This window comes from Neopsephotus bourkii, unplaced genomic scaffold (assembly GCF_033783945.1).
Source record: "Neopsephotus bourkii isolate Nb327-2 ecotype Australia unplaced genomic scaffold, CSIRO-AGI_Nbou_v1 NB_962, whole genome shotgun sequence".
Classification (NCBI taxonomy): Eukaryota; Metazoa; Chordata; class Aves; order Psittaciformes; family Psittacidae; genus Neopsephotus; species Neopsephotus bourkii.
In genome coordinates, this window is record NW_026901456.1 from 8,263,499 (window position 1) to 8,279,714 (window position 16,216).

At 42.6% G+C, this 16,216-nt stretch overlaps 1 protein-coding gene and 1 long non-coding RNA gene across 5 annotated transcripts in view; one reads left to right on the forward strand and one right to left on the reverse strand.

The window, feature by feature from the left end:
- Positions 1–3,995: 3,995 nt before the first annotated feature.
- Positions 3,996–7,056, reverse strand: LOC133215280 (uncharacterized). Its single transcript, XR_009726363.1, has 2 exons — positions 6,952–7,056; positions 3,996–4,694 (listed from the first exon to the last, which is right to left on the reverse strand). It is a non-coding gene; the product is annotated as an uncharacterized LOC133215280 (long non-coding RNA).
- A 202-nt stretch (positions 7,057–7,258) lies between these two features.
- Positions 7,259–16,216, forward strand: part of PKNOX1 (PBX/knotted 1 homeobox 1) — a 39,990-nt gene continuing 31,032 nt past the window's right edge. For 3 of the 4 annotated variants that reach the window (XM_061359243.1, XM_061359242.1, XM_061359239.1), the window contains exon 1: positions 7,260–7,418. The gene's annotated coding sequence lies outside the window, so the exon portion shown is untranslated. Of the gene's footprint in view, positions 7,419–16,216 lie in introns of all 4 variants that reach the window. The other variant, XM_061359240.1, reaches the window with a different exon arrangement.

The following is a 16,216-nucleotide window of genomic DNA, read 5'->3' on the forward strand; positions in this document are numbered from 1 at the left end:
GCTGGCCAATAAATACTGTATGCAATGAGGAAGGATCTCCCTAATGGGTGGGTGGAGCTCCTGTCCACAGAGTCCCTACAGCAATGGTATGGGACTATGGTCTGCAGATCTGTGGGATTTCATGCGCCGTTTCTATGGGAGGAGGCCTAAGTCTACCCTGGGAATCTGCACCTGTTCTGGGAAATTAACATGATGTTACAAACTTAGAAGAGCTAAAAAGTCACTGTCCTGCATCTTCCATATTAGATGGTTGATGTGGGAGGTGGTCCTGTATCCTCAGGCATTGCAAAGCTTCAGAAGCATGCCTCTCAGGATGTGCCAGCATGGCACAGTACATCTCTGTGCTGCAGATCCCCAGCCCAGGTATTCCTCAGAGGAAGGAGCAGATCTTGGCAGGGATGTAATCTTGGATCCCAGAAGCAGTATTGCCTTGGTAGCACAGTGCTCAGTTTCAAGCTAATGTGCCTTGCCTCTTAGCCCACCAGCTGAGGTTGGTATTTCTTACTCTCCTGCTTCCAGATCCAAAGCTATTTCATACAGAGCCAGAATAGGGATCTCTGTACCTTATTGCTCTGCAAAGTGTTGACACATCCTTTCTTTCCTATGTTTTCTCATCAATAAATTTTAGAAAAAATGTCCAGAAAGTCTGCTGTATCTCCTCTTGCTTGCGAGGAAAGGCTGACTTAGGTAGTCTGTCTCCAGGAAAGACTCACTGGTAGGCAAAAGGACATTAAAAGAATTGCAATCTGTAAATGGATTTAAAAACTGGAATAGGGGAATGATGGAGAAGTCTGCCAGTGGCCATTGAATATGGGGATCTGATTCAGGAAGGTGCTACATCATCCACCCCAGAAGCTCCTAAGATACATCAGAGAAAGGCTGACCCAGTTTTCATGTTTCTCACACTCTTTCACTAAGCACCTACTTCTGGCCACTGTTGGACTCAAGGTAGTTTGACCCACATGTACATATGGAAGAAAGGATTGCCCTGCATTTAAGAAGTGGGTGCCACCTAGATCCATCCAGGCTATGTGTGCATTCAACATGTGTGCACAAGTTAGTCTTGTACTCAGCTGTCAACAGCCATTCATGTTGAGGGGGAGCCTGAAAGAGTTAATGGGAATGCTGCCCCAAACATCAACCATCAGATATCCAGAGCCTGGTCCAGGTGCCTAACAACTCCAAAGAGGAATGGCTTCAGCTAGATGTGGTAATAGGAATGTGTTTTACATCTGAATGACAGTGTGGATGTGGGCCTGGAGGATATGGTGTAAGTACTGCAGCGTGGACCATCAGAAACAGGCTTGTCTACTTTCAGCCCAGAGGTGGGTGTGCATGGGTGTTTCCACAAATCCTAGCCTGGCGAAGGCGTGAAGAGGAATGCTTGTGGAACGCTTCTGCCCTTGGCATTTCCTATTTGCTTTTTGCTCTGTGCAGACGTCTGTGTGGAGCTCAGCTTTTCTTTTGCTTTGTGCTACCAGCTCAGGTGCCTGGCTAGACAGTTTCACTAGGCAGCAAAGAACCTAATCCTTGCTGAAGGCCACCTAATCCTCTCAGCTTAATGGCCTTCTACTCCTTCAGATTGTCCATTCTTTATTTTTTCTCTATTTGCTCAGCAACTGAATTCTTTCCTCTTCCATCAAAAAAAGAGTGTTGTGAGCAGGCTGCCTGGCCAGCCATTCTCATTTGTTGTTACCAATGCCCCTCGGTTCTTCTAGGCTCCAAAATGCAGAAACCCATAAAACCAGTTGGAAGTAAATGAGTAATGGAGGGGAAAGGCATGTCTCTATGGGCTGAAGAAAGTGCTCTGTAGACCAGTGTTTGAAAACCTCTCATTAATGCTTCCTGGTTATTTTTTCTGCATTTCACTTTGCCGAATCCAAATCCCTCTGAAGCCAGTGGGAATTGTTCCACTGACTTCTGCGAGAGTTGGATCTAGCCCCTGGTCTGAAAGGTAAAACTAGTCTCACAGGTTTTCTTTTATTTCAGTTGGTTTCACTTTCTGCTTCTCAACTCCCTGAGTAACATGAATGCATTAATAATGCTCCACGGTGAGATTCATACAAAATATTCTCTTTTTAGGCTTTTTGTAAAATAAAATCAAGATGTGCATTAGCAATTCTACCTCTGTCCTCCTGACTATGCTTTTATGCCCCTCTGCACTGTTTTTTGCCCTCCCCCATTGAGGTAAACGACAATGTATTTTTAAGTGTAACACATTTCTGACAAAATTTTGCAATCACACAACAAGATATTCTCAACTTTTGGCATCGTTAAGAGGAGACAGTTTGCCCTCAGAAGGTACTCTGTTTATACCATCTCAAGTGGAACAAGTATTAAGTGGGTATGCTGGGTTGTGAAAGATGTTTGTTCCATCACCATGGGACTCCTCACACAGTTCCCAGGGCAAGGCATTGCATGTAGGGAGGTGACAGTGGATTTCTACATCACAGCTCAATTTTCAGCTTTTAAGTAGAAGCTGTACTTTTATGATAAGTTCTTTTTCCTAAAATAGCAATTTGTTCAAATTAACATTTCTGATAGCAGAAAGGGAGCAATGTAGAATACGGTACTGCAGGACATAGAAAGGAACATTATCTTATAGACCTTTGGGGTTTTATCCTCCAGATTGCCCGAAATTCTTTCCAAGTAACGTGTTAAGATACTGGTAATGCAATGACTCAAGCATATAAACAGATGGAGTGAGTAGTATGAAACCAGTGATTCAGCTAATGTACAGCTCTGGAAATTCAAATTTGATTTAACAAGAAGAGAAATGTTGAATAAGACATTTATAATTTTTCCATTTTTGAAGGAAGCTCTAAGTAGGTTGTTTTTTCTACTGTAAGGGTACAAAAACATAGGACAATAACAGCTCATCAAAAGGATAGCATCTTGATCCCCACACAGAAACTCCTTGCAGTAGTACTGCACTGCAGTGCCAGCTCTTGGTCTGAGCCCAAGTCCTGCTGTGGGACACGGGCTCTTAATTTCTCCAGAGGGAGGGCTCCCAACTGAGTTACACAGACCTCCATAATCTAGTTCAAGCAAAGCCTGACATTTATTTAGACTGAGTTAACTCATTAATTTCAGCTTTAAAAATCTTAAAAGCCATATCCATTATAAAATAACTCACACATTTTTCCCAGGCTCCTCCTATACCACATAAATTTGTGGCTGCAGATGTGAATGTGCTGTGCCTACAAACAGGGCACAGAGAGGTTGCTTTCTGGAATGCTGTCCAAACAGCCAGAGGACATCTAAGTCGTTGACATGTCTTTTTACATACTTTTTTCACTGTGAGTGATGAAAGAAGTAACTGGTTTGCTGCAGAGGCCTCCCATTGTTAAGAGATCAGCACTTAAAAATTTACCTGATTTTTATTGGAATTTGGGGAAAACCCTGCTCTGTTTAAATTATTCCAGTCTTATCACTGCAATTACAGTCTTATCCAATAAGTTATGAGCCCAGATTACTGCCACCCTCACGGAAGACCATCCTTTCACCACTACATAAATGTTTCCTTTGAGAGCTTAATTATGAAAGAGTTGCAAAGTACACAATCAAGAGCCTCTTTGTGAATAGGTTAAATGCATGTGAATGTTATATTATGCACACAGTTGTACTATTTAGAACTTGGAAAATACTAAAGGATGTCAGAGTAAACCTAATTTTGTAGATACAGTTTTGCCTTCCAGTAAATTTACACAATCCTAATAGCACTGAACTGCAACTGAAAGTGTGTTTCAGAGAATAGATTTGGGAGTGCTTTTCTCATTTGGTGAGACAGGACCTTCTTAGTTTAGTGTTTGAAAATATTTGGTCCAGCTGTGGGGAATGCTCTTATACATCTGAGACTGTTCTCAGTAACCAAGTAAGGTCCTGACCCTACAAACATATCTGTGCATACTTTCAGTAATGAGCTATATTTAATAAGCCTATTTAATACATACAATGTTAAGAAAGAAACAGAAGTTTGAGAATTTGAGTATTCCTGAGAATTTGAGTATTCCGTTATTTGCAGTTACAACCCTAAATATTACAGAACCTCAGATTTACGTACTTGTAATTTGCTATTACAAAAGACAAAAATGGCATTTCATTCACCCTGGCATGTAGCTTTTGTTTTTTCAGGGTAAAAAAAAAAAAAAAGGCAGCTCTCTCCCCATTGCATTTCAGTGAGCACACCCATACCAATGGGAGTTCATAGCATAAACCTACATCAGTTGTGTAATAATCCTTATAAAATGTGTAGCATGGAGAATTTCTTCATGATAGCTGTCTTCTATCCTGCACTTTGGACGCGTGTCCTTTTGCAGAACTGATGAGGGATAGCACAGTTTGCTTGGACAATTAGAAACAAAGAAAGGAAAGGGTACCTATCCTTTCCCTTTTTGTTTGCTTGCCTTTGAATTGCTTATCTCAGTTATTTCTTCATTCTTTTCCCTTGCTGCTCCTCTCCTCCCAGCTCTTTTCCAAATGCTACAGGCTCCTCTCAGAAGCCTTGTAATTTTTAGTGCTTTATCTTAAAACTTCATCTCCTGAAGTCATTTTAGCTGTGGTATTTTAAAAAACTAAGCTTAGCTTTCAAGCCTGCAGTGGCCGCATCAGAGAAAACTGAAGATCAAATGAAAAGCACGGACCTCTCAACAGTGGCTGGGAACAGTGCACTCAGTGAGTTTAAAGCTGGGCAGCTGGAAGACACAAGTCAGATCAAGCTTGATTTTCAGGTTACTTTCTTGTGGGAACAAGGTTTATATGGACATGTCATGTAGGTACAGGTATATCTGGGGGTGTATCCATGTAATTTAATAACATTTCAAGATACTACATTCAGGATTAAAGCTGTCAGAATAACGTAGTTCCTGTAGCTTTCATGAAAATAAGTTGTCAAACAGAGAGGATGTATCATGTACTCCCTGAACAATGGAAAGCCTGCAACACCAGCTTTTAGGCAACAGCATCTATTAACTAAAAAGAGACCTTACGTACACCACAACTTTGGAAGATATTTCAGTTAAAACTTGCACCTTAGACCCTAAAGTTAGCAAACTGTGAGCCACAAATGTGTGGGGAACCAGGCTTTCTTAATTCTGCTGCTTGGTGGTCACATGCTTTAAGATTCAGGGAGTCAGAACATCTACTGTTATCACAAAAAGCATAAGGGGCTGGAGAGGGTAAAGGATGGAGTAACCTTACTTACAAAGGAAACCAAGAGATGAGATTACTGGGGTGAAGGGGAGACAGCAGATGAGGAATTTCTGCTGCTGTCATGTGTGAGAAAGGGAGCTAGGAAGAGAAAGTGGCAGGCAGGAAGGAAAGGAAAACCAAAGGGAAGCAGGAAGAAAAAGGAAAATGCAAGTTGGGAAAGGCATCAAGAAAGGCTTTGAACATCACTGGGAGAAGAGATTAAACAGAAACTGAATTAGTTTGAATTTAATCTATACTTTTTCAGAAGAAATCAGTGATCTGTCTAAAGAAGTACAAGCAAGGCAGAAGGAGACCAAAGGGTTTGCAGAGAGAATCAAATTTGAAGAGGCAGGTCTGGACATGGGAACCAGTTAATTTTAAGCACTGTTCAGTGAATGTGTCACTAATGAATGTGTCAGGGATAATGAGAGATGAAACCTGTGGTAAAAGAAGCCAGCCACAGGAACTCTATTAAAGGTGTTACACGGTGCAAGAACAGAGACTCTTGTGAGTAAGACAAACTAAGAGTTGTATTTTTATTTTTTTCATCTTGTTTATATAAGCTGTTCACATGAACTTTGAGACTGGATTCACACATCTGAGCACTCTGGATTAGCATAGTTCATTTTCTCGCCCACTCTCTGCTAGGTGTGCAAGTTATTTCTATGTTCACAAGCCTGGCGTCCACGTGGTTCTGTCTGTATGGGGGGGGAAATGGCTCAAAAGCAAACTCCCATAAAGGCTCCCAGCAGTCTAGCAGGAGGATGAAGTGACTGTTTTGTTAGTGGACAAATGGTGGCAGTGTGCACAGTGTCTAGATCCCTGGAGACTGAGAGCAATTGGGTTGGCAGAGCAGAGTCTTGACACAGCAGTTACGCTCAGAGGACTGGAGGCTGACTTGGCTTGTGGGAGGAGCTGTTTCTATTGCCAGAGTATCAGCTAGCTCTTCTTTAAGCGCCCTGACCCAGGAAAGTACTATTGTAGAACCAACTAGGCAGCTTGCTACCGCTGTTAAAGCAACAGGAAGAGTAGCATGGACGTTGAAAAAAAAAGGTAGGGCATTCCCTGTTTACCAGGGTACAGGATACGCAAGTATATTCCCAGCTGCTGTTCTGCAGAGGGACTACAAAACCTGAAACTAAACCTGCTTAGGTTTTAAGCTGAGGTTCCTACAATGACATTTGCTCTGTACATATCAGCTTCTTCCCCCACCCTTGATAACATCGGCCCTCAAAGAGAGAGGGAGAGGGGTTTCTATGATCTTAGATGCCTTAAGAATGACGAATCACCCCAGTGATGTGACCCAAACATGCACATTCAAGCCCTTTTGAACGGCAGAGAATCCACAAGTGAGAAACTTGTAATATCCCGCCAAAATGGCTAAGCCACAAGACACCCATCTGTCTGATACCACATTTCCCTGATAGTCCTGCTTTTTGGGAACAGTTTAGGGAAACAGGGTGGCAAAACATGAGGGAAGAGTGCTGGTTTCTTCCAAGTGGGGAAATGGGAGTTTCTGTGAAAGACATCTGTATCCAGCAATTTTAATTCAGATCATGGCAGGACCTCGGGGCAGGATCCTGGAGCACTGCAAGACGTGGGTTCGGAGGAACGTGAGAGCAGCTCTGGGAGTCACAGCATGGCAAGGGCTTACCATGTTTCACCAGCCAGTTTCACACCACACAGGGTGAAGATGCTCCCCCACATAGTTTCAGGCTTCTACAACCTTCGGGGACGCCTCCAGCGAGACCCCTGCCTTACCTTCTCCGAGGCTCTAGGGCTCGGCAGGGTCCGCCTGAGGTGATCCGAGGGACAGCTGCACACCTCACGGCTGAGCCCTCTGCCCGCCATTTGGTATCTCCCTCCTCCCCCCCCCAGTAAAGAGCTGATTTCACCGTTCCCATCTAAGAGCCGGAGACGGGCGTGGTCAAGCTATTTGCCCGCCCCCTTAATCCATATTCATGAGCGAGGCGGGAGGCATAGGGAGGTGGTGCGCGGTAGCCCCGCCCGTTGGTGGGTGGGGCTACCGCGCACCACCTTCCTACACCTCCCGCGCGCCCCGCCCCTCGCGGTGAATATTGATGAGGCGTGATGCGCGGCGTGGTGTCGTGTAGGGCGGCGCGCCCGGCGATTGGCCGTGTGCGTGTGTGCGCGGTGACGCGTGTCGCGGCGGTGCGGGTCCCGATTGCTGCAGCCGCTTGTCAGTGTGACGAAGATTGGCACCCAAGGTAAGCGCTGTCACTCAAACCCGCTCCCAGCCAGCCAGCCAGCCATCCATCACGGCGCACCCGCCGCCGCCGCCACTACCGCCGCACGGGCCCAGCCGTACCACCACACCGGCGGGGAGGGGAGGAGGGGGGGGAAGGTTGAGGAAGAGAACGCGGAACAGCGGGGAGGGGGGGACCCGCACTCCGCAAGTCGCCCCAGAGGGGGGTTAGGGGCGGTGGCGGGGAAGGGGGGGGGAGGAGGGGAAAGTGAGAGCGGGGGGGGAGGGAGGGAGCGAGGAAGATTCTGGAACGACCGCCGTGTAACCGTTGTCTCTGGCGGGGGCGCGCGCGGGTGCGCGCGGAGGGGCGGGGAGGGGAGAAGGGGAGAGGCGCCGGGCGTGAGGGAGCGCGAGTCGGTGCTCGAGGACGCGGCGGGAGCCGCTGCCGTGGAGAGGGGGAAGGAAAGGGAGAAGGAAGAGGAGGAGGGAGAGGGGGCGACGGGAGGGGGGGGGGGCGGCTACGTGACACTTAAAGGGGCAGCGCCGTGCTGGCAGGCGTGCCTTGGGGTGAGGGGGGGATGGGGTGGGGGTGTTCTCCGGGGTCCTCATCACCCCTGCCTCCTGTCCCCGCCGTGTCAGGCCCCTGCCGACTCGACCCAAGACGGGGAGCTCTCTGCTGTGGCCGCGATCAGACCGTCGCGGCAGCTGCCTCCTCTCCGCACCTGCCCTCGGGGGCAGAACGGGGGCTGCCGGCGGCAGTTGGCCTCGAGCTGACGGGGGGTAGGGCGGTCAGCACCCACCCCCCTAGACCCTGCCCCCGGCCTTGGTGCCGTTTCGGCGGCGGGGCGGTCCGGCGGAGCGCGGCGTAGCCCCCGGGAGAGGGGGTGTTGGCGCGACTTCGGCCGTACCCCCCCCGCCACCCCCCCAGCCTCCTCTCTTGTTCATAGGAAGAGTGTTCATTCAGCGGCTGGCACTTGGGGCAGTGTGCGCGGTTCTGGCGTGAGGTGGTGGTGTCTTCCTCTTTTTAGTATTACTTTTATCATTTGTGATGTGACCTCATTGTCTCTTGGCTCGGTTATAAGTGGAAGTGCTTGACACCTTAGACCGAGGCTTCGAGTGTTTACATAGCCGCAATTAGGAGCTGAAACGTGACATTGCCCAGAGGTCCTGCTTATGATGTGTGTAAACAATAATGAATCAAGTGCTGGTTTTATCCTGAAATATTGCCTCAATTAGCCACATGTCATGGGTCTCCGTGGAGTAGTCGATAGCTTTCCCTCATTCGCACAGCACCAGCTGCTGTGACCCCGACTTCATCAGTTAGTGGTATCAGTAGTTAACGCATCTGTGTGATAGGTCTCTTTTTAGCTTATCCCTGTCCTTTTTAAATTATTATTATTTTTTAAACACTTTGTGTTTTCCTAAATGGGAACATTCCATGTAATTCTAGAGACACAGACATTAATCTGCTGCTCTGGTTCTTGACCTCTTTTTGTCAGTTACATCTAGGTAAATGACTAGTGTGTTTTTTTTCGGGGGGGAGAATGGCCTGATCTGAAATGATACCCTTATAAGTGAATTTTTATGCCATGCAGTTATTTATTTTTTCTTTTGGTCTCATGGAGCTAAGAGCTGTTCTGGCAAGATTCGTTTTTGTCCTTGCCCCTATTTGGAGTGTGATGTGTGCATTCCATTAAAACAGATGACAGGAATAAGGAGCATGGACGCTATGTTCTGATCTGTGGATGCTGGGGAACACTTGAGCCTATGGGGGATAGTGGGAGGGTGTAGATCATTTTCAGTGTATGCTAAATGTCTCTAATTGTTTTTCTTTTAAAAAGCTAAATAATTCTTACTCTTTACAAAAAGCATTCACATATAGTTAGTTCAGAATACTGTTCCTAATTTTATTGTAGAGCATGCTTTGTGCAAAGTTTCACCAAAACAGGTTGTTTGATTAGGGGAATGTAACACAGCTCAAGAAATTTATGCATCTTGCTCTTCTCTGTACTGTGAATACACTTGTAGATTACTCCCTTTGCTCTATGGGATATAAACTGTTTTATGGTCTGCCAGTGCTGTGGCAATATCCCTTTAGCTATATATGTGCAGCTAAAGCAACACAGCATCTGCAGCTGGGCAAGCACCGAAGTCTCGATTAAGAATGAGACCTGCTTAGTCCCCATTAGCTTATGTACAAGTTTTATCGCTTATCCTGAACCAGGAAACAAATTGTATCAGAAATTCTTGTATGTGTTTCCAGAATGTGTCATTGCTAGAGTAACAAGGAACAGCAAATGCATTTTGGGTGCATTTTCTAAACAGCTTTGTAAAATAAAATTGACAGAATTATCCTTTCCCGAGTTTATGTATAGCCATATATAATTGTTATGTTTAAGTTTTCAAGAACTTGGGAGGAAAAAAAAACCAAAGTGCTTCACACTCGATCAATCTGAAGAAACAGTTCAACACTTCTCAGTATGTCATTACTTTTAATCTATCCAAAATAAATCTGATTCTATTTTTAATGTGTGTCATATTTTCTATTTATTTTATGACGTGTATAGTGCATTTTTACTGTTGACTGTTAAAGCTTTACGTATTTTCTTGTCATGATGTGGTTAAAGTATGCACAGGAAAACCTAGTGTAGGTTTCACTGTGTGTTCTTAACTTAAGCTTCAGTTAAGCAGTGGAAGGCATAGCTCCATTCACTTCATTCACAGAGTAAAGAGGGATAGTGTAGAGGCTATTGCGTTGCACTGAGACTTTGAAGCCTTGACCTCAGTGATTTTTGGAGCATGCATTTTTTGATCTATGCCTGTGTATCCTTCTCTGTGTACACTGAATTCTAATAACTGTCTTGTATCAGAAGTGGGTCTTATTATCAGTTAAGTTATTAAGTTTGTATTTGGAAATTTCTCTTTGGCGTGTAAAAACTTAGTCTAATCTTGTGCCTTCTGGCCTTGATTTGTGCTCTTAATCTAGATACAGTTTTGAAGATTAGGATTATCTTTTGAGTATGAAATAACATTTTTCAAGCTAAGTCCTTGCAGTCTTCTGTTAGTGCAACTGAAAGTTTAGAATGGATGAAATATACATGATTATTTTAAATGTTTCAGTCTTATAAAATGGTATGGCTTCTAGAAGCTGTATGTTCTTTTTCAGAATTTTACTTTCTGTACTCTCAATGCAGTGCTGTAATGAAGTAATGATAGTTCTGATTGCTACCACAGCAAGTTTAGAGATATTTAGAAGCAATCCAATTTCCTGGAAAAGATTTAACACTTGCTGTTATTAAGCCCTCTACTAACAGCCAGGGGTGAATGATCCACAGAAGCACTACTGTGATAGTAGAAATGCTTGTTCTAATGGCCCTGTTAATGTCCTGAAGGGAGAGAGATGTAGACCAAAATGTATTTCAGTATATTATGTTGTGGTCTGAGAGCCAAATGTTACCTCTGCAAAACTGGCACATACGTGAAAGCTGACAGTAAATCAGATTAATATTTTTATTTTGGTGTAAGTAAGACAATTATTTTGTTTGGTGTGAAACGTAAAATTCCACAGATGTTACTTCTGGTTGCTTTGGTGTCACTTGTTGAAAGAGTTTGTAGGCTTACAAGTGAGAAGTCTCGGGGGGTGGGGGGTGGTGGTGCTTATTTTACCACAGCTCGGTGCTGTACAAAATGTAAAACAACTCACTGCTCTTCTAAGAAGCAAGAGGATTCCAAGAGCAAGGAAAAAAGCTGCTGATAAGAGTTCTTTCTTCCACTTAATTAGTGCCAGATGTTACCAGAGTATTTTACCCAGGCCATTATAGCTCTCCCCCCAAGATAGCAGAATGCTGAAGTGTTCACATTTGTTAGCAGGTTCTTCACATTGCTCAGTAAGATTGTTTCATGTGGGACACTGGTATCATCAAATGGAGCTGGGGGTGGGGTGGAAAGTGGAATAAGAACACCATGAATCTAGAGATACCAGTCTTTGTTGTTACGGAGTGCTGGCACTTTTTTATGGGATTGGTAAAAAGTCGTAACTTGGTTCCCCCACCAGCAGCTTGCATATACTAAACCTTGTATGTTACTGAAGCACAAAAAGGAAGTTGATGTTGGAAGTGGAAATACGGGTTTGCTCGTTGTTAGGTGCTTGCTTATCATCCTCCATATGAATATGCTTGTTTGTTTTCAATATAGCAGCTACTCCAGGCCATAATCTCATTTTTTCTATACATACATGCCTAAGAGGTATTTGCTGTTAAACAGGAAGGCCATCAAAGTACTTAGGCAGTCAGAAGGTGACTTGTGAAAATGGGAGCTAATGGGCTGTGATAGCCTTGTATTGTTCTCTATACATACCCATGAGTCTGTCATCTTCTGCAGCTGACAGTAAATTCAGGCAAAAAAAAGTAGAATAGAGTAGTTTACTGCTGGTGAACTGAAGGAGGAATCCATTTTTTTTTCAAACCACCAAATTCCAATTTGTATTTTATTTGTGAGCTTTAGGAGTTGCCTGTGTTTTTTCTTGAGGACAGAGGAAGTTAGGAAATGGGGTTATACTTCATATCCTGCTTAGCTTTTTTCAATTTACATAGCAAACAAAGCAAAGGGAAAAGGGTATTATAATACTACTGAAAAATAAAGACCAAGTCTTTCATGTTCAAAGGAAGCAGAGGCAGCTATAAAACAAATTGGAGCTTTATACATGTTCAACATGCCTGGAGAGTAGGGGAATGAAAATGTGCTATGTTGTATGTTTTTATAACTAAGGAGCATGAACTTCCAGGTCAGTCTGTGATCACTTCATTCATATGTGTTCTAGCCCATTTTTCTGGGTCACAGGTCATGATAGTAGTGATGCCAGGAGTAAGGTTACCTGGTTGTTGGGGGTTTTTTTATTATCATTTTGAGGTGGTGGTTTCAAGTAGCTTATTTCTCAGTCATACTGAAATTTACTGTGATGAATATGTTCAGAAACTTTAAGATAAAATTACTCAGCATTTTGAAAATTACTTTTAGAGAAAGGAAATAGGTTTGTTTAAGAGAAGCAAAATGCTAGCTTGCCTCATTTAAGAGCATACCAGCACCTGAGTCCTGGAAATCAGCATTGCAGAAGAGAGAGGGGGAAGAGAGCGTAAGCATTCACACGAAGCATATGGCTGTTCCTTAAGAAACTTCAATTAATCACAAGCTCTTGAAAAGCTGGTTCATGTATGTTACTTGGCAAATATTTATTAACAAAATTATCTGAATATTCCATGTAACACAAGTATCTTACTGTCTGTTGGTCCTTGGGTGTCACCTGACTGTGCAGTCATCATCTGAACCAAGTAGTTAAGCATGATGCATCCCTCAGCAGTAGGTGACGGGTAAGTTTAATCCTAAATAGTCTTTATCTGTACTTGTCCCCTAACCGCTTTGGGCTTAGTCAGCAGTCAGACTCCTGGAGGGACGAAGGCTGGTGTTCAGGGAGTGGTGGGGAACAGGGACTAGAGCCTTAAGAAAGCACAGTAGGCCTAGGAACCTGAAAAGGATGATGCTAGCAAAATTACAAGTGGTCAGAGTGAGGGAAAGGAACAAGAGAGGGCAGGAGGTGAGAAAGAGGTCAAGCTGTATGTTGAAGCAGCAGGAGCAGTGGGGAGGGGCAGTGCAAGGCCGAAGAGCAGAAAGAACATGGGCTGAGAAGTAAGAGAGGATAGTGTTGGCAGCAGGAGCAGAAGAGGCTAGAACATGGCATGTGTTCTTTGCAAAAGCGGGCTGAACAGATTGCTTCTGGTTCACCTGCTACCAAAGAGTTGTGGATCAAGTGGGGTGGGAAAGGAAGAATTTTTATTTAATTAGCATTTGGAAAGAAAGTAACAGTTCATTTTAGGGCCTAAACTTAGTAACAGAACAGAGCTGTTCGTGTTTGTCCAGATATGAGGGTCAAAAGAGGGAAAATTCTGGAAAACTTGCCAGTTGGAACTGGATTTGACAGAGGGTTGCAGGGCCAGGATTTTGTTCAGCTAATCCAAGTTAATGCGTGGCTCATTGACAGGCCTATTATTTCTGAAATCTGAAAGACCTAAAAATGAAATAACTGATAATGGAACATCTTAATCTTTAAGTTTTTAAGTGCAAAAACGTGTAGAGGGGATTTTCTTACGCATTCAACATCTTAAGTCCATTTTAAATGAAGTTACTAGTTAAATAAAACGACTTCATCCTTTAATTGTGCTTCAGCAGCATTAAAAATTGAGTCTTTAATAGAAAGAACCATTAGAAACTTAAGGTTTTATAATAAAAATGTTAGAAAACTTATATATGCTTACATAAACTGCTTACTAACATTGTAATGTATTCAGTAGCAATAAAGGCATAGTGAGATTGGTGGTTATTTTGTGTCTTTATGAAACCGCAAAGTATAAACACAAAACAAGATTAATTTCAGACATAGTTTATTGGGTGCTGATACAAATCATGACTAAAATAGGATTTCCTGTTGCTTTGGTTTAGTTTGCCTGGAAGGAAAACTGTGCTGTGGCAAGTAGGTATTTGTGGTGGGAATGCTTGATACCTGTGCTAGAATTCACAAGCGATAATTGTAAAAAGTTCTGCAATTTGCAGTATTAAGAATTCAAAGGAAAAAAACACAAACAAACAAACAAAAAAAAACAACCCACCAAAACTAAAGATATCTTCATTCACTCTCTGAATGCTGGGAGATGGAGTGATGGGAAATATTTTTGCTCCCTTGTACCTTAATCCCTCAGGAGTCTTGGAGCAATTAAAGAAGGCAGGTTTCCTTTCCCCCAAGTTTTGGTTTCCTTTTACCAAATTTTCTGTTTAGGCCCCTTAATTCTGTACTCTTGCTTTATGGAGCTAATGAAGCAGGGTCAAATAACAGTGTGAAATGGGAAGGAGAAACTGAGATGCTGCAGGAGGTTTCTTGAATTTGAGAATTTTTTAGTAGTTGGAAGATTGAGGTTTTCATTTTGCAGAAGGTAGGAGAGCAACCTGAGGATTTCTGCAATGCCAAGAGCTACCTGGAGGTGGGATACCTAGCATACTGAGGTGACATTATTTTATGACTAGATTGGATATGATTTTTCATCTTTCCCTTGTTAGGAAGAGCTGTGGTAAATTGGTGGTCACATGAACCATGAACATGAACCATTATTACGCATGCTTCCCAAGAAATGTGCTGATATAAACACAGGGATGCATACAGAATTAGGGGACGAAAGTTCTTCAGAAGACTCAGATGCCCTTAATTCTGCTTTTGTTGTTGTGCTCAAGAGGTTTGTTATTCATCCTTAATATCCACTTAACCAGTTAACTGCATGTACAATTTTAGCTTGTAAAGTGGCACTTTTTTTATACTTTTTTTCATATTTGGTACCTGCAAATAGGAGAATTTCCAAAATTCCTTTAAAATATCAAAACCAGAGTTTGCTCAAGGAGTGAATTGCTAAAGGAACGCAAATCTTCTCATGAGATGATTGGTTGGTTGTCATGCACTGTGATGTTGATTGTTGATGCTTGGAAGATAGTCTGTGATATAAATACTTTGTATGACTTGTTAAGTTCGGAAATGGGGTGATATGAAAAGAGGATGCTAGGAAAGATTAATGGGACAACAGGGTGGTAAATACAGTGTTGGAGAGGTCTTGCTGAATAAAGTCAGTGTAACAGTATAGATGTTCAAAATCCTACAGGCAAAGAAAGTTTAATGATAAGTTGTATTTCTAAATAAATTTTAGTGGTGGATTTTAATTTTTAATTTTCAGTTTCTTAAAGTATAATATGCATTTAGGTTTTTTAAAGTAATCGCATAGTCATAAAAAATAATACATAAATAACTCCATTGTGCCACCAAACAACAAAGGGAAAAAATTGACACAAAGTAAATCTCAGTGCAGCCAAAAAATGTTTTTGTGGCTTTTTAGTGCTTGTCTCCTAGGGAATTTGACAGTGTAGCTATTGTGTAATAACTGTTTAGTGTGTAGTGCAGCTCCCTGAGGCTGGCATTATATTCCTGAACAGGAGCATCATCTTTCTGAAAGTGTAATATTCTAAATAATGGCTGTACTTTGTGAGTACATGAGATAGAGGAAATGGAAGCCACCTTACTGCTGAATGAGGAGTATATTCTCATTGAGCACAGTTTTAATAAACTTGTGTGCATCAACTTCATACTGATTTGTTTGTCTTAATTTTACTGAATGTCTCTTTGTAGATAGGTTGATGGAGATAAATAAACATTCTACCTTTGCAGCAAAGGTAGGATGAATCCCTGATGGCATGTTGTCATATATTGTCTACATATTGCTTTGTTATTTGAATCTATAAAAATATGTGTCTTGATCTTAATGTTTGCTTATATTTATCATATGTATATGCACAGGTCTTTGTTTCTTACTAGCTGACATGCAAAATGAGAGAACAAAAAGAGGGTTCTTCAGTGCTTGAATGAGCAAGGTCATATTTTACTTCATAGTAAAAACTTTAATGGTGACACTTCTTTTAAGTGACAAAGCAAATTGCTTTTGTTTTTTGTTTCATAGTTAAATATCTTTTTTTATTGTAATAACATGACTTTAAATCTTGTTTGCAAGAAGAATAAAAGGAAGAACCAACTTGGAAATAGCAGTTCCAAGCTTAGGCTTGATAGTGAATTGATGTTGTCTCCATCCTTTATATAGCAGGTGTCTGTTCCCTGTCTTGCCCCACTGAGACTTGTAAGCTCAGATCTATTTGTTTTCTTGTGACATGTTTTAGAGTAGATTCTTGTCTTAATTGCTGCCAGATATCTCTTGGAAGAAGGCAATAGGACTGCAATGT